The sequence below is a fragment of the Solea solea genome, chromosome 16, assembly GCF_958295425.1.
Source record: "Solea solea chromosome 16, fSolSol10.1, whole genome shotgun sequence".
NCBI lineage: Eukaryota > Metazoa > Chordata > Actinopteri > Pleuronectiformes > Soleidae > Solea > Solea solea.
The window spans coordinates 16,665,955-16,680,002 of NC_081149.1; the positions used below are offsets into that span (position 1 = coordinate 16,665,955).

Sequence of the window (14,048 nt, forward strand, 5' to 3'; positions counted from 1 at the left end):
TCTCTCTCTCTCTCTCTCTCTCTCTCTCTCTCTCTCTCTCTCTCTCTCTCTCTCTCTCTCTCTCTCTCTCGCTGTCCTGTCTGTCTCTCGCTCTCGCTGTCCTGTCTGTCTCTCTCTCTGGTCTGTGTCTTGTCTGCCTGTCTGTCCTTTGTCTTTCTGTCTGTCTTTCTGTGTCCGTCTGTCTTGTGTGTCTGGTCTCTGTCAGTCTGTCCTGTGTGTCGGATTTAGTCACTTTTTTAGTCTCAACTTAAATGGATGATTTTAAAGTTGATTAGTCTCAAGGCGTCTGATTTCTGCAGGAAATTCTGGTACTTATTTTTGAAATGGCTTGTAATTTTGGTCTTGAATCTGTTATAGTTGCAACTTGGACTGTTGACAAACGTGGAAGCTGATGAATCATGTGGTAAATGCATCATAGTTTACTGTAGCTTGTCTAAAGTTCTTTCAAAGTGCTGTAAAAATGTAGTAATTGATTATGATGAGCTATACCAGGTCTTCCTTTATTATCAACTGGTAATTGCTTTGATAAGATAACTGGTTCCTGATTTGATTATGAAGCTAAACTTTTGATTTATGTGTAGTCACATTAGATTGTAGGTGTTATTCAGCCCATGGATAATGTTATGATATACTTTAAATCTGGCATTTGTTGGCACACTTTTGTTATCCATTTGTCTTAAACTTTACGCACTGCTGTCAGCCGTTAACTAAAATCAAATTCAATATTAATGCTGACTTGTCTCAATCTGCCAAGTTTATTTCCCTCTAAAGGAGTTGAACCTTTTTGGGTTCATAGTCTTTTTGCGCGTCATGTTGGGAGGCCTCCCAGCAGGGGATCTTATCTTCCCCTGCTAAACTATGCGTTACTCGCCTTAGGGATGCAGGGCTATCCTGCATAGTTTCTTTCATAAATTAGATTATAGGTTGCAGGATTAGAGCGCGTTTCTTTTCTTTAGGAGGACACAAACCTGGCAGAGAGACAACTCGGATTATGTAAGTGAAAGTTGGCTTCATGGTAAAGACTGTTGTGCAAGTACCCTCTTGTAGCAGGAGTGAGCAGCTGCAGCTTTTTGATTTATTTTTCGTTATTTGATTTGTTTCTTGGATTGACTTGGTGTCTGGAACTTTGTGGTTAACAGTGATCATGTAAACGTGTAAACACAAGTGGTCTTTTGCCTCTTATTTGCGAAGCTGGCAGCTGGTTGAAATGATAGGACTTTATGGCTTGCCCAGAGTGGGATTTTTAATAGAGCATAGGGTTAACACCTCACCATACACTAGCTATTTCAGCCTAAACGTGTCTGTAGTCCGTTATTACCCATGACTTTCTTTCAAATTTCACAATTTAGGCAGCTTGTAGAGTCATTAGGAAGATGCTTAATCCCAATGTCCTCGTTGGTTGCATGAGAAACTGCTATCTCTTAGATGTGTTGGCGAAGTTCCTCCTCTGATTTTGTAGACTTGCCCTAAAGTTTCTCTCTGCTTTAACTCTTGTTGAGCTATGCATTAAATGGTTCCTCCAACTTGTCTCCATATCAATTTTTTTCTCCCTGCAGCCTTCCACCACCCACTGCTGCTGTTGCATCTGCTAAAGGTAGCCGTATCCTGATTCACTGCGTCTTCATGTGTTGGGTAAGAAGTGTCATTAGACTACTAACAATGTAAACACCTTTAAAATGCTTGATCTAATTTACCCAAATGCTTCATCAGTTTAGGATAGAAAATCCTTGAGTTTGACATTGTTGGGGTCAGTAACCTGACCTCTAAATGTTTGGGAAACCATGCAAAAGATCGCAAGCTCTCTGCATGACCCAACAGCATTGATGTTTGAGTTATTTAATTGCTCAATTTTTAAATCAGTCAAGATTTTATGAGCTGGGTCTTCTTCACACAACAGAGAACAAGGTAAATCGAGTCGACTCGTAACATGGTAAGGCATTTCGTCTTTCTCCTTCTTCTCTTTGTGTGAGGAAATCTGGCCACGGATCCTGACTGAGTGGCATACCATGGCTGTGCAGTTTCCAAAATCAGATAAGGATCCATCTGATTTTGTGACTCGGCTTGTCATGATATGCATGTATCTTCCTCCGAAACAAAGGATTGGAATGGACAGGTTTGTAGTGTAAATCACATCACATCACTTGTAGATGGTGAAGCATTTGTTTAAATTGGAGTCAAGCATTTTCAGGTGTCTGCTTTGTCAATACTCTGGTGCCACGTCTTGCTAAACACACGAGAAGCTCTGAATTGTGAAACTGCTGCCTCTTGCAGATGTTACAACAGCAATGGCTGTTGAAAGGCTGCAGGGAGAGAAAATGAGATCTGAGGACAGGAAAGTGGAATTGATTTCATGCTTAGCAAAATGAGGGTTTCAGCAGAGGAACTTTTTGTGGCGAGGCTACGGAATCAGAAGGAACGTTTGTCTGGGCAACTGGGAGATTTACAGTTTTTCTTGCAGCCGACCAAGACATTGGGGTTAGCATCATCCCAAATGGCTGGCAAAGATTGCTTGTAACTGTCAGTGTAGCACAGGAAAGGCAGGTATAGGTTAGGGAGGGCATTCATCAGTGAGCTCTGACTGGATGTGAGGACCTGTCACACTTGACCAGGTGAGCTATCTGAAGATTTGTCATTTGTTTACTTCTCTTTTCTTTTTTCTTATTGTGACTTATCAAATTCTTCCTTGTTTTGAAGAGATGAAAGCTGCAACACATTCCTGGATCAGAGGACTCAATGTTGGACACCACGACCTGGAGAAGTCCCATCCTGGATGGCTGCGGTGAAGACCTAGCCCAAGATGAACCAACCCTTCCACGACGAGGACTTTGCCCAAGATGAACCGACCCTTCTACGACGAGGACTTCGCCCAAGATGAACCGACCCTTCTACGACGAGGACTTCGCCCAAGATGAACCGACCCTTCTACGACGAGGACTTCGCCCAAGATGAACCGACCCTTCTACGACGAGGACTTTGCCCAAGATGAACCGACCCTTCTACGACGAGGACTTCGCCCAAGATGAACCAACTTTTTCCACGGGATGTCTTCAGGTACGTTCTTTCAGATGGTACTCGATATGTTTAATCCATATTTACTTAGTACTAAAGTGTGCTGATTCTTATTTATTTTATTTTTTTGTTAGATGTTGGACCTTGCCAAACTGTACACGTGCCTCAATGGCTGCTACTTCACTCTGCCCAACAGGACATGGTTAAATGGACTTCAACCCCCACAACCACACATGACAAAACACTGTACATGTGACGCATCGCCATACTAAAATACAGACACTGCTACTTTCAGCCTGCTTCAGTCTGTAAAAGATTGGAAGCCCTCTGCATGACCCAACAGCATCGATGTTTGAGTTATTTAATTGCTCCATTTTTAAATCAGTCAAGATTTTATGAGCTGGGTCTTCTTCACACAACAGAGAACAAGGTAAATTGAGTCGACTCGTAACATGGTAAGGCTTTTCGTCCTTCCCCTTCTTCTCTGTGTGTGAGGAAATCTGGCCACAGATCCTGACTGAGTGGCATACCATGGCTGTGCAGTTTCCAAAATCAGACAAGGATCCATCTGATTTTGTGACTCGGCTTGTCATGATATGCACGTATCGTCCTCCTGATGGTGTATAGACACTGCTACTTTCAGACTGTAATGTTTGACATTGAAAACTTGTGTTTATTGCATTCTTAAAATCAAGTAAAACTTTTGTTCTTAACTTTATGGTTGACTTGTATTTTTTCTGTGATGAGTGTTATTTTGACAAGTTAGAGCTTTGAACTTAAAGATGTGGAATTCTTTTAAAACGAATTGCATTGATCTGTTACTGTAGACTTGGCACCTTTTGACACTGCTCCAAGTGTTCGGTTGATCTGAGCCATGGAAACTCAAACCCTATATGGATTTGTACAAGGTTTTAAATGGAATATAATAAATTGGACTCTAAAGCGTGGAATGCTACAGTGGATGGTGATGCTGCTACTTGCCCCCATCTCACAACTTCCATACTTCTAGCCACTAACACTAAATATGGCTAATGCATATATACCACTGTACATTATCTACTTTGCATTTGACCTACTTGGCTTTAAAATGCCTTATTTTAACTACAGATGTATTTTTACTATTTTATTTCATCTGGCTTTTCATTTTATCTTTTAATTCTGTCTTTACCATTTTACCCTTAAAGGTTTTATTTTTCTACTATGGAAAGCACTTTGTAGAGTTGTTTTGAAAAGTGTTCAAATAGTTATTTAAACAGTGTTGCAGTACCATTAACACCAGAGTTCTTGTCTCAGCCTCAGGTAGGTGATGTGATGAATCACAGCCAGATAACGCTCCACAGGAAAATATTCAGCAGTTGAATAAAACACCAAGATGTTTCCCAAAGTAAAGATCAGACTTGGAACAACTGAGCGGTAGACAAAGAAGTCACTGGCTTGTTGCAAGCTGCAAACACTGGTGACCAAAGATGGAGGGGGGAGGAGACGATTCTTCCAGTCTCAGCATCCATTGCATCATGAATTCGACAGGAATTTCAATTCCTTGGACCAGAAAATGTTGATCATTGTTTCTCAAACCTTGAAATGTTCTCAAATGTTTTGTTTTGTCCACAAAATGAATTCGTGTTAATGATTTGTGTTATATGGAACAAAGAAATTTAAAAACTAGTACCGCAAGCTGTTCTGAACGGGTTGGAGCTTGAGGGCTCACGAGTCTCTGTGTGCCCACCTTAAACTTTACTTCCTGTTTCGGGCTTCTACTTCCTGTGGGAAGGTAATCTTTTACGGACATGTTCAGGACAGATCTGGGGTCTCACATATCAAGTTTCAGGTGGATACAACAATCCCTGTTAAAGCGGCATCTAAAACTGTGAGTGTAAATCTGTCTGCCGTCACCAGGGGGCGCAGTTTTTGAAATTGAGTATTTTCATACAGGCAGCTTCAGGGCCGGACTATCGTCAGTCCTAGCAAGTTTGGTTCAGATTGAACCAGAATTTGTTTTTTTTAGTATTTTCTGCTTCCACCAGGAGGTGCTGTTTTCAAAATGTACCGTTTTCAGCAACAACTTATTTTTCCAGGCCATTGCCTGCAGCTCCTAGAGATGGTTGTGCATGAAAAGACCAACAGGTTTTATTTTCCCCTGTCCACCTTCTGCTATGCACACTGTTTTTTTTTTTTACAGCTCAGCTGTGATTTGCATCAGTGGAAGCCCAAGAACCGGGAGAACATGGCATTATTGTCTTTGTCTGCTTCATTTCTGCCAGCAATGCAAGTTCCTGTGTGATTTGCATCTATTTTCGGGCCTGTAGCATAGCTGTTAGCCATGAATGTGCATGGTCAACCTTCATCAATCGGATCAAATGAAAAAGGGACTATAATAAAAGAGAACTCCTTTAGCAGGTTGACCGTCAAGCCCTTTCAGCACAAAAAAAAAAGGTTTAGGGTTAAAATAAGACATAAACAACATAAAAGCTACATTTCCACCACATCAGTGTGGATTAAATATAGAAATAAAGCTTGTGGGCTAATTGCTACTACGAATGGCGCAGGCAGAGCTTCCATTTTCTTCTCTTGTTTGGTAAAACTGTCCGTCTCCATCATGCAGGCCTGTGACTCACTCATGGGAAACGTGGGAGGAGAACGCATAAATACAGCCAAAGTTTTCTCAACTTTGATGTTAATTTTTCTCGTTACTCAGTATGTAAGCTTACTCGATGCCATAAACTTCTTAGTCACCATGGAGACTGGAGGAGAGGGAAAGATCACAGTGTTGTTGTCGAACAGAGAAACGACACAGTGGTCTTTAATAACAACTGGATAACTCCCGTTTCCCTCGAGACCAAACTTGTTGCTTTGCATACGGATACATTAAACACTTCTGAACTTATTAAATGTTGGACATTTGCGTTTGTTCCAACGGACAGATGGAGGTGAGGAGAGATGTTTACCTTTTGCTCTTGCACGAAAGCCATCAACACAACACAGCAGCTCTAACTGTGTGTTCACAGTACCAGGCTCTCACTGCTACATACTGATTAAGTTTGACATGCTCTCCTCATGTTCATCAGCAAGTCCTCCAGCCTCCCTCAGTGCCACCGTGGGACATGGACACCTTGGCTAAATCGAAATTGCCTCGCATAACATGCGTAACTGTTTCAGGCCTGACAGATGTTATTAGCTGCACGATGACTAACAAAGAAAACAAATGTGAATGAAACGAATGTGGTCTCACTCGTTCTCTCTCGTTCAGTTCTGTTGCTTTATCCTGCTGCGTTGTCCACCCACCTATGATCAACCGTGTTATGGCACTGGTTCTATTTCAATGTTGATTTTTAATTTGCACCAAGTATGTGTCTGGCCATGCAGCTGCTTATTTTATAATTCCGTCTAACTGCATGTGTCTGTGAGGTGGGACTTTTTTTGTCACATTTGTTTTTCTACTTTTACATTTTTACAAGAACTCCACTCTGTCACCTTGAAAATACAAAAGCACTTAAATGATTTGTTTGTGTTTAGATGCACTGCAATAATTGGGACTCTGGGATTGGGACTGTGGTCAGACGTGCGTGTCTTGATGACTCGGATTAGGATGTTTAAAACTGAATCTGACCTATTCCTGGACAGTTTTTCTTTTAGTAAAAACAAAACAAAGCACTGATAACCAACCAACCAATCACTCTCACACTCACACCTATAGTCAATTTAAAGTGTCCAATTTGGCCTCATCTCCAAATCTGCATGTTTTTGGACTGTGGGAGGAAGTCCCGGAGAAAACCCACGCACACAGGGAGAACATGCAGAGCTTTTAATTTGAAAGGACAAATGTATGAGGAGCTTTTAAGTCAAAGGCAAATGTGATTGCTTATGTTCAGCGGCTGCAGCGACTAAAAATAAAAAGACATGGTAAAGTTTCACTGAACTTTTGGTTGAACTCTACACCTTTCCATTGAAATGACTGGAACAAACACTGTTTATTCACCAGATTGTGGCACATTTCGAATTTAAATATTCCATCATTAAAAAAAAAAAAAAAAAAATTTATATATATAAAGCTTTTCCACATGGAGTGAAAGTGAGAGCAGTTGCATGATAATGAGCACATTGTATTGAATTGTGTCATTTCCATGTGCCATGTCTATTTCTATACATGTGTGTATGTGCATGAAGACTCAGCAAGGGAAGGGGAAGAGGTAGAGACACAAAGTGACACACACACAGACACACACACACACACACACACACACACACACACACACAGACAGGGCCACTCCTGAGAGCACACCGCACAACACAGAGAATCTTTAAACTGGCAACTTTTTAACATCTCCTGCTCTGCGGTGATTGGCTGACGTATAGCAACCAGTGTCTCCATAGTGACATGGAGGCAGCAGCTTGGCTGTGAGCTGGGGATAATCAGCAGGCCTAAAATGTGCTGTGGCCAGTGTGACGAAGCAAAAACATCACGTCTGTAGAACCAGGTAGAATCACACACACACACACACATGCATTACCTCCACATTTCTAAACATCCTCCTCCCTTTAAACATTACACCCATAATAGCTGTGATATTGAGCGGTTGACGTTTAATCTGCGAGAAGAAATGCAAGCTGAGCCCCAAGACGAAAAAAAAACCGCCACATCTTTCACTGCAATATCTCTCCACTTGCAATAAGTTCAGATTTCATTATACATTATGCAAGAGACAATCTTCTGCTATAATGAAATGTGCATGACACCTCCATGGCTGTCTGACCCTCCAGATTGGGGAATGGGAGGCCTGATATTGCCCAGATAAAAAGACATATTATGGTATGTCGTTTGTAGAATTGGTACAGTTTTCTCCTCGTGGTGATGTCGTTCCTACAGCACCACTACCGCCTCATGTTTGGGTTTCAAACCAGTGATAGGGAAAGCTGAGACGTGCACCGTATCCATGGAAACCGCCTTGACATCGACGCGTCAATCACCGCTCTGAAAGGTTGCATCTGCATGATTGATAAGTGCAGATGCGGCGACGGAACCGTGGCATTTGTCAGCAACACGTTGGCGAAATCCCCTTCGTGTTTAGTAAACGATTCACATTTGTAAGTGATGTACGGTAATGCCGCCTCAACGTGTCCGTGTCTCTTGTCACAGATCGCCACAGCCATTGACCTCTAATTACGACCGCCAATCAACACATCTCAATCAACATAGGGATGCGATAGCTTACATTAATTTCCCGGTATATAATGTCGAAGAACATCACAGTTTTTTCAGATTTCTGACAGTATCGTGGCCCCCAGGGGACAAGGAACAGGCCCAGTGTAGTTTACACTGAACCAGAGCAGCAACAGAGACAGAGAGCAATTTATCTGCACACAGACGTTGACTCCTCACCTCATAAATCCCCTCAAAGGTGTTCTGTCATCAAATTGCTGTCAGTGTCAGCATTAATGTTTTCTGTCACCTGCTACCTGGAGAGAGTGTGCTGAAGTTTTGGTAGTGTGTGTGTGTGTGTGTGCGCGCTTGTATTTCCTTTTCTTGCAAAAACACTGACCTTGTCAGGACCAATAGTCCCCAAAACCTCATTCTAATGAGGCAGAACCTAGTTTTTTTTAAAGGGAACTGGTAAAGTGTAAGTGTGTGTGTGTGTGTGTTCTTGAATGGGTATCTTTGTGAGGATCAGAAAACTTTTAAGATTGGAGTCAGGACGTTTTTGGTTGGTCCTCACGTTCTGTCACATATTAAAAGGGCTTTTTTCAGGGTTAAGACCTGGTTTTAGGGTTAAGGTTAGAATTGGGTTAAGGGGCTGGGGAATGCATTATGTCTATGAGTGTGCACACAAAGAATGGAAAACCAATGTGTGTGTATACACTATCATATGCTGATGAGCAGTCATCTTGTCTGTGTGAATCCCTGTGTTGAAAACACACACACACTCACACACACACACACAGCTGAGAACAGCACCCTCCATGAATTCCAAATTATACCGACATAATCACCTCCCACCTCTTCACCCGTCTCCTCTCACTGCCGCCGTTCACAGCTCTGCAGATTCTCCATTCAGCCGTCCACGGTTGATTAACGCTTGGTTAACGAACGACACACTAACTAACTCTGTGGACTTGTGTGCAGTTAACACTAGAGAGATCAAGTCTCGCTACGATCACACTTACTGTGTATTATTAGATAGCTGTTGCCTGAGGGCTGTGGGCCCCATGAAGAGCAGCAGTATAAATAAACAAATAAACCTATGAGGTTCAGATACTGTTTTCAGGTAGCGATTGTTGACGAGTGTTGTGAGTGGTCACAACAGATCCACAGATTCTTCACTTTTTAAGGTTGCTATTTTTTTTTTTTTTTACTTAAGATTTACATGTATATGTTTACAATAACATGTAAAACATAAGTTTGTGATTCATTGATCATATCTGTTTTACTTTGAATGGGTAAAAACGCCATTCACAATAATATTAGGTATTAAAAATGAATTGTGTTATGTCTCGTCAAATATGTCAACGTTGTAATATTATCATGTTAAGTGTTAAGTGCTTAGTTAAAGTCACTCAGTGTTGTCATACACTTCCTGTTTTATTTTTGTACTCATCTTTTCCCTCTGACTTCCTCCCTTTGTGTGATTTTTCCCTCCGTTGAGATTGCTGGCCCCGCCCCTCATTGGTTTCACCTGTGTTCCCCTACCTCATGTATAAATAGTCCTCGTTTCCCTGGCCTTGTGTCAGTTTGTTTTTGTACGTCTTGCTTCACAGTCCAGTCGTCCAAGAACCACGTCACCGAGTAAAAGCGTATATATTTTGATTTTGATTTATTGGTGTACTTTTAGCTTCCTAATGGAATTAGCCCGAGAGTAATCACAAAGACGGTTAAAGGGGATGATGTCATTAAAAAGGTGACCAAAATGAAACGATTGCCTTGAATATAAATACGGATTTAAAGAGCACTGGGTGTGTGGCTAATGTAAGTACACAACCCAATAACATATTTGAATGCAGAAATGTTACATCTTTGGTTAAATATGTCTTTATGTTGCTGCCTCCACCTACAGTTCAGGCCAGTTCACCTGCAGAGCAGCCACCACACAGACACAGACACCACCCTCCTGCTGCCTACGTTAGTCTCAGTGATTGAGGCATGGACATGTTATTAACTAGATAAGAAAACAACTCCAACATTCTCACACACAAAAAAATAAGCACATAGTCCATGTTTTCACCCACACCCAACATGAGTGTTTCCTTCCTCACACCAATGGCACAAATCAACCCCTAATTAATTTTGGCCTCAGTGAAAACTCCCACCACTTAACGAGGTGAGAACGAAACTCCCTTTTTCACAGTCACACTGGACCGAATGTTAGAAAAAAAGAGGTTAGAAAATTGACAGTAAAGGCCAACTAATGATGTTGAGCTGCAAGAGGCAAGGAAGCCAGGTTTCTTAGCAACCGTTTCTCATCTGTGTCGACAATGGCACCAGCTGGAATAAACAGATTTTTGGCGAGTGTGTGTTTGTTTGTTTGTGTGAATGTTTTGTAAACAGATACTGTTATGTGTTTGAAGGTTGACGCGGCGCACATCTTCGGGTGTTATTTTCCTTTTTAAATCAATTACAGATCGTTAGTGAGTTGCATTTTACAGGTACGCTGTGTGTCTCTCTTGTGAAGTAAGACCACAATTCTCACTACACGTACAACTGAAACCATGCACATGCACACACAGAAGTTTCACAGTAGTCATACATCAACATGCAAGGCTTTACATGTTTACATGTTTATGTAAATTCTAATTTTGTTATGTGAGAGCTATTTTCTACATTTGTATCGTGTATTGCAAATGTGATGTAGAAAAAAAAAGGAATATTGACCAGTGACCGATGGCATTAAAAATAATTCTTTTTGATTGGCTATGAGATTAAGATAAAAGAGAAAGCACCAGCAAAATAGGTCTAAAGCTTTTGTCCTACACTGTATTCAGTTAGCTTTTTATAGAAAGGTCAAGATTGTAAGTTCCATACTTTTGTATTTTTATTTCACAATTCAGGACTTTTCCTTTCTTACGTCTGTGTGTTTCATGCAAAAACTTTGAGGTCCTAAGCTAGCGAGTCAGCTGAGCTTTAGAATAAAGCTTTTATGAAGTAAGACAAGACCTTGCTGCTCTCTTGCTCTGCTATGTTTCCACAGTAACATGAAGAGAACAATCAGACAGAGTGTGTGAAGACCTGAGGTAAAATATGTAAAAAGTAAAAGACTGAAACGGAACTTAAAAAAAAAAAGCATTTGATGAAAAGAAGATGTCACTGTTTAGTGCAGCCCTTACTGTCTCCTGGCAGTCTCTCATATGCTGAATAAACACACCAAATCTGCCAGAGGTGGCGTAACAGAGTCAAGGGTGTGTGATGTGTTGTTTCTGTTATGTGCCACAGCTACTGTTGAATTCATTTTCCTTAGGTTCATGAATCTGGTGGAGCAGGTATGTGAGCGTTTGCATTTGTGCGCATCACAGAAACTGTTATGGTTTCAATGATAGAACACAGAGATGTCACATTTGTGTTGGAGCGCACCCTTGTATGTTCATGCACATGCATCTGAATGAATGACTGCTTCTTAAACACAACATAGGCAGGTTCACTGCGCCCTCTTCAGTCGAGAGGTATTATTAGATATCCCTTATGATTCCTTATGGCACAAAACAAAGGGTTTATTTCTCTTAGTCTGACTCCTCAGTCATACTGATTGACCACTTTTTAATTCATAAAAAAAGGACCTAATGAGGAATTAATATTCTTAATTTGCTTTGCATGAGGTGAAAAGAGGGATAAGTAACCTTTCATAGTACTGCTGGATGAAAAAGCGTTTTTATTCAAATGGTAATGGGCAACTTGATCAATATTCATCGCTTGATTGATGACATTTTCTGTGTAAATAAATGTGACAGCTACAGGTACATGTCTGCGCTACAACTCTGCTCACTAAAATAAAGATCTCTGGTGACATCTACTGTCTGGAACAAGTATTACATATTGATATTGTGCTCTTACTATGTCCTACGATTAAAAAGCCCAAGTAAAACATTTTACGACGACATGGGACTGTGTATATTTGTCATATACTGGAAAAACTACAGGTGGGTGTTTGTGGTCGTTTTTTTTGTGTTTGTTTTTTAATTTAATCTGAGTGCAGTTCAAATGTTTTGCTTCAACCATTTGGAGCCATAAAATGTTGAAGTATCTGTTTTGGGATGTATAGTGCACTGTATTTCAAAGAAAACAACAAAAATAAAGACCACAAGAAAAACAGCAGTTACAGAAAGCTTTCCCTGGGTAAGTTCATGACTTTTCACTAAGCAGATAGTGAACACATGTGAGGTGTGCTTTTATTTCAAAGTTCAACTTCAGCACCATGGTCAGTTCCAGTTCAGCACCAAAGTCAGTTCAACAGAAAAGGTCAGTCCAAGGTCAGGACCATGAGCTAAGACCTACTGCTGCTGTTTATGAACCTAATACAATATACTCTACAAAACCTTGAATATTATATATACTGTATATGTGCATTATACAGTTTAATATCGGGCCTTTTTTGTCCATTGTGCACATTTATCAGATCAGAAGTATCAGTGTTGTACATTTTATGTCAACTTTCATAATCTTTCATTCTTATTCTGTGTTATCTATATTCTGTGAATTCTATGTTCTTGCTAAAGGCTGCTTGTTGTCTCCATCATGCTGTGTATTGTTCTGCAGCTGTTGTAGCACTTTTGTCAGAGAAATATTTCACTTTGAGGTTTGATTTCGTTTGATCTAATGAACCTTTATCTACTGTATGACATAGTGTGTCATATTAATAGATACAGTGTGTAGGTTTTTAGCTAAATCTATAGGTGAGGTTGTATGTTGCAGTTTAAAATCTCTCATCTCACCCTCCCGAGCAGACCTGCTCCTGATGTTTATTTTATTTTATTTTATTTAACCAGAGAAAAGATCCATTGAGATCAAGACCTCTTTCACAAGGGTGACCTGGCCAAGAAAGGCAGCAGCACACGTCATAGTTACTAAAAACAGGGAGATTAACAGTTACAAAATAAACATTGGAATACAAAAGTGCAAGCAAATAGACAAATAAAGTAATTTGTATTAAACACAATACATTGTAAAAACATAGGGCTCAATCTGTGGTAAGGAAAACTATACGTGTGTGTGTGTGTTTGTGAAATGTACCACACAGAATCAGCAAGTTAGCAACAAGATGCTGAAACATGTTTTTGTCAAAATGTCATAAGAAAAAAGAAAAATGATGTATTGTATGATGAAAATATGTATTCTGTGGGTAATGGGGGCGGGACTAGATAAGCTTTTGCTTCTCCTGCTTTCCCTTTCGGTTATGTGTATTGGGTAAATTACACTAAGATGATGTGTGATGATGAGTGATCTAACTGACATGACCGAAATAAACATATAAATAAAAAAATATAAAAAGATCAATCTCGTACTCATTCTCACTCAAAAAGTATTATAACATCTGTATCTACCTGTGATTCAAAATGTTTCAAGGTTGTTTTTATTTTGCAAGTTTGTTTGCCGGATCATTTTCTAATCGAGCCTAGAAATTAATGAATTAGATGTAAAGTAAATTAGATGAATATTCAGGTTCATTGTAACAAAAACGTACATTTACTGTAAATATCTAAAATGGCTTGGCTTGAATGTGTTGTCTTGTGTTTGCGTAGGTCAAGCGTTTGCTACACCTGCAAAAAAAACAACAAGAACACGACTTCCGGTCAGCTGTTGACAAAATAAGACCCTGTTTTAAATGTTTGACTCAAAGAGAAAAATGCAGACTACAACTGCTGCCATCACACAGACGTGTGTGAGTCAGTGTATGAGTGGGTGCGTCTCGTTTGTTCAGGATAGATAGAGATGTTTTTTTGTGTTTCTTTTTAAAGGATTGAGGCTGCTCTTCTTCTCTGTGTTTCCGGCTGTCGCTGATTGGAAGCAGCTGCTTCATTTAAAACACGGCTGCGCATCACTCGGGGGAGGAGGGAGCTGT

At 40.4% G+C, this 14,048-nt stretch overlaps 1 long non-coding RNA gene across 1 annotated transcript; it reads left to right on the plus strand.

Annotated features, from left to right (window-relative positions):
* The first annotated feature begins 173 nt into the window (after window positions 1-173).
* Window positions 174-3,722, plus strand: LOC131475596 (uncharacterized). Its single transcript, XR_009242514.1, has 3 exons — window positions 174-2,609; window positions 2,695-3,051; window positions 3,144-3,722. It is a non-coding gene; the product is annotated as an uncharacterized LOC131475596 (long non-coding RNA).
* Window positions 3,723-14,048: the final 10,326 nt, after the last annotated feature.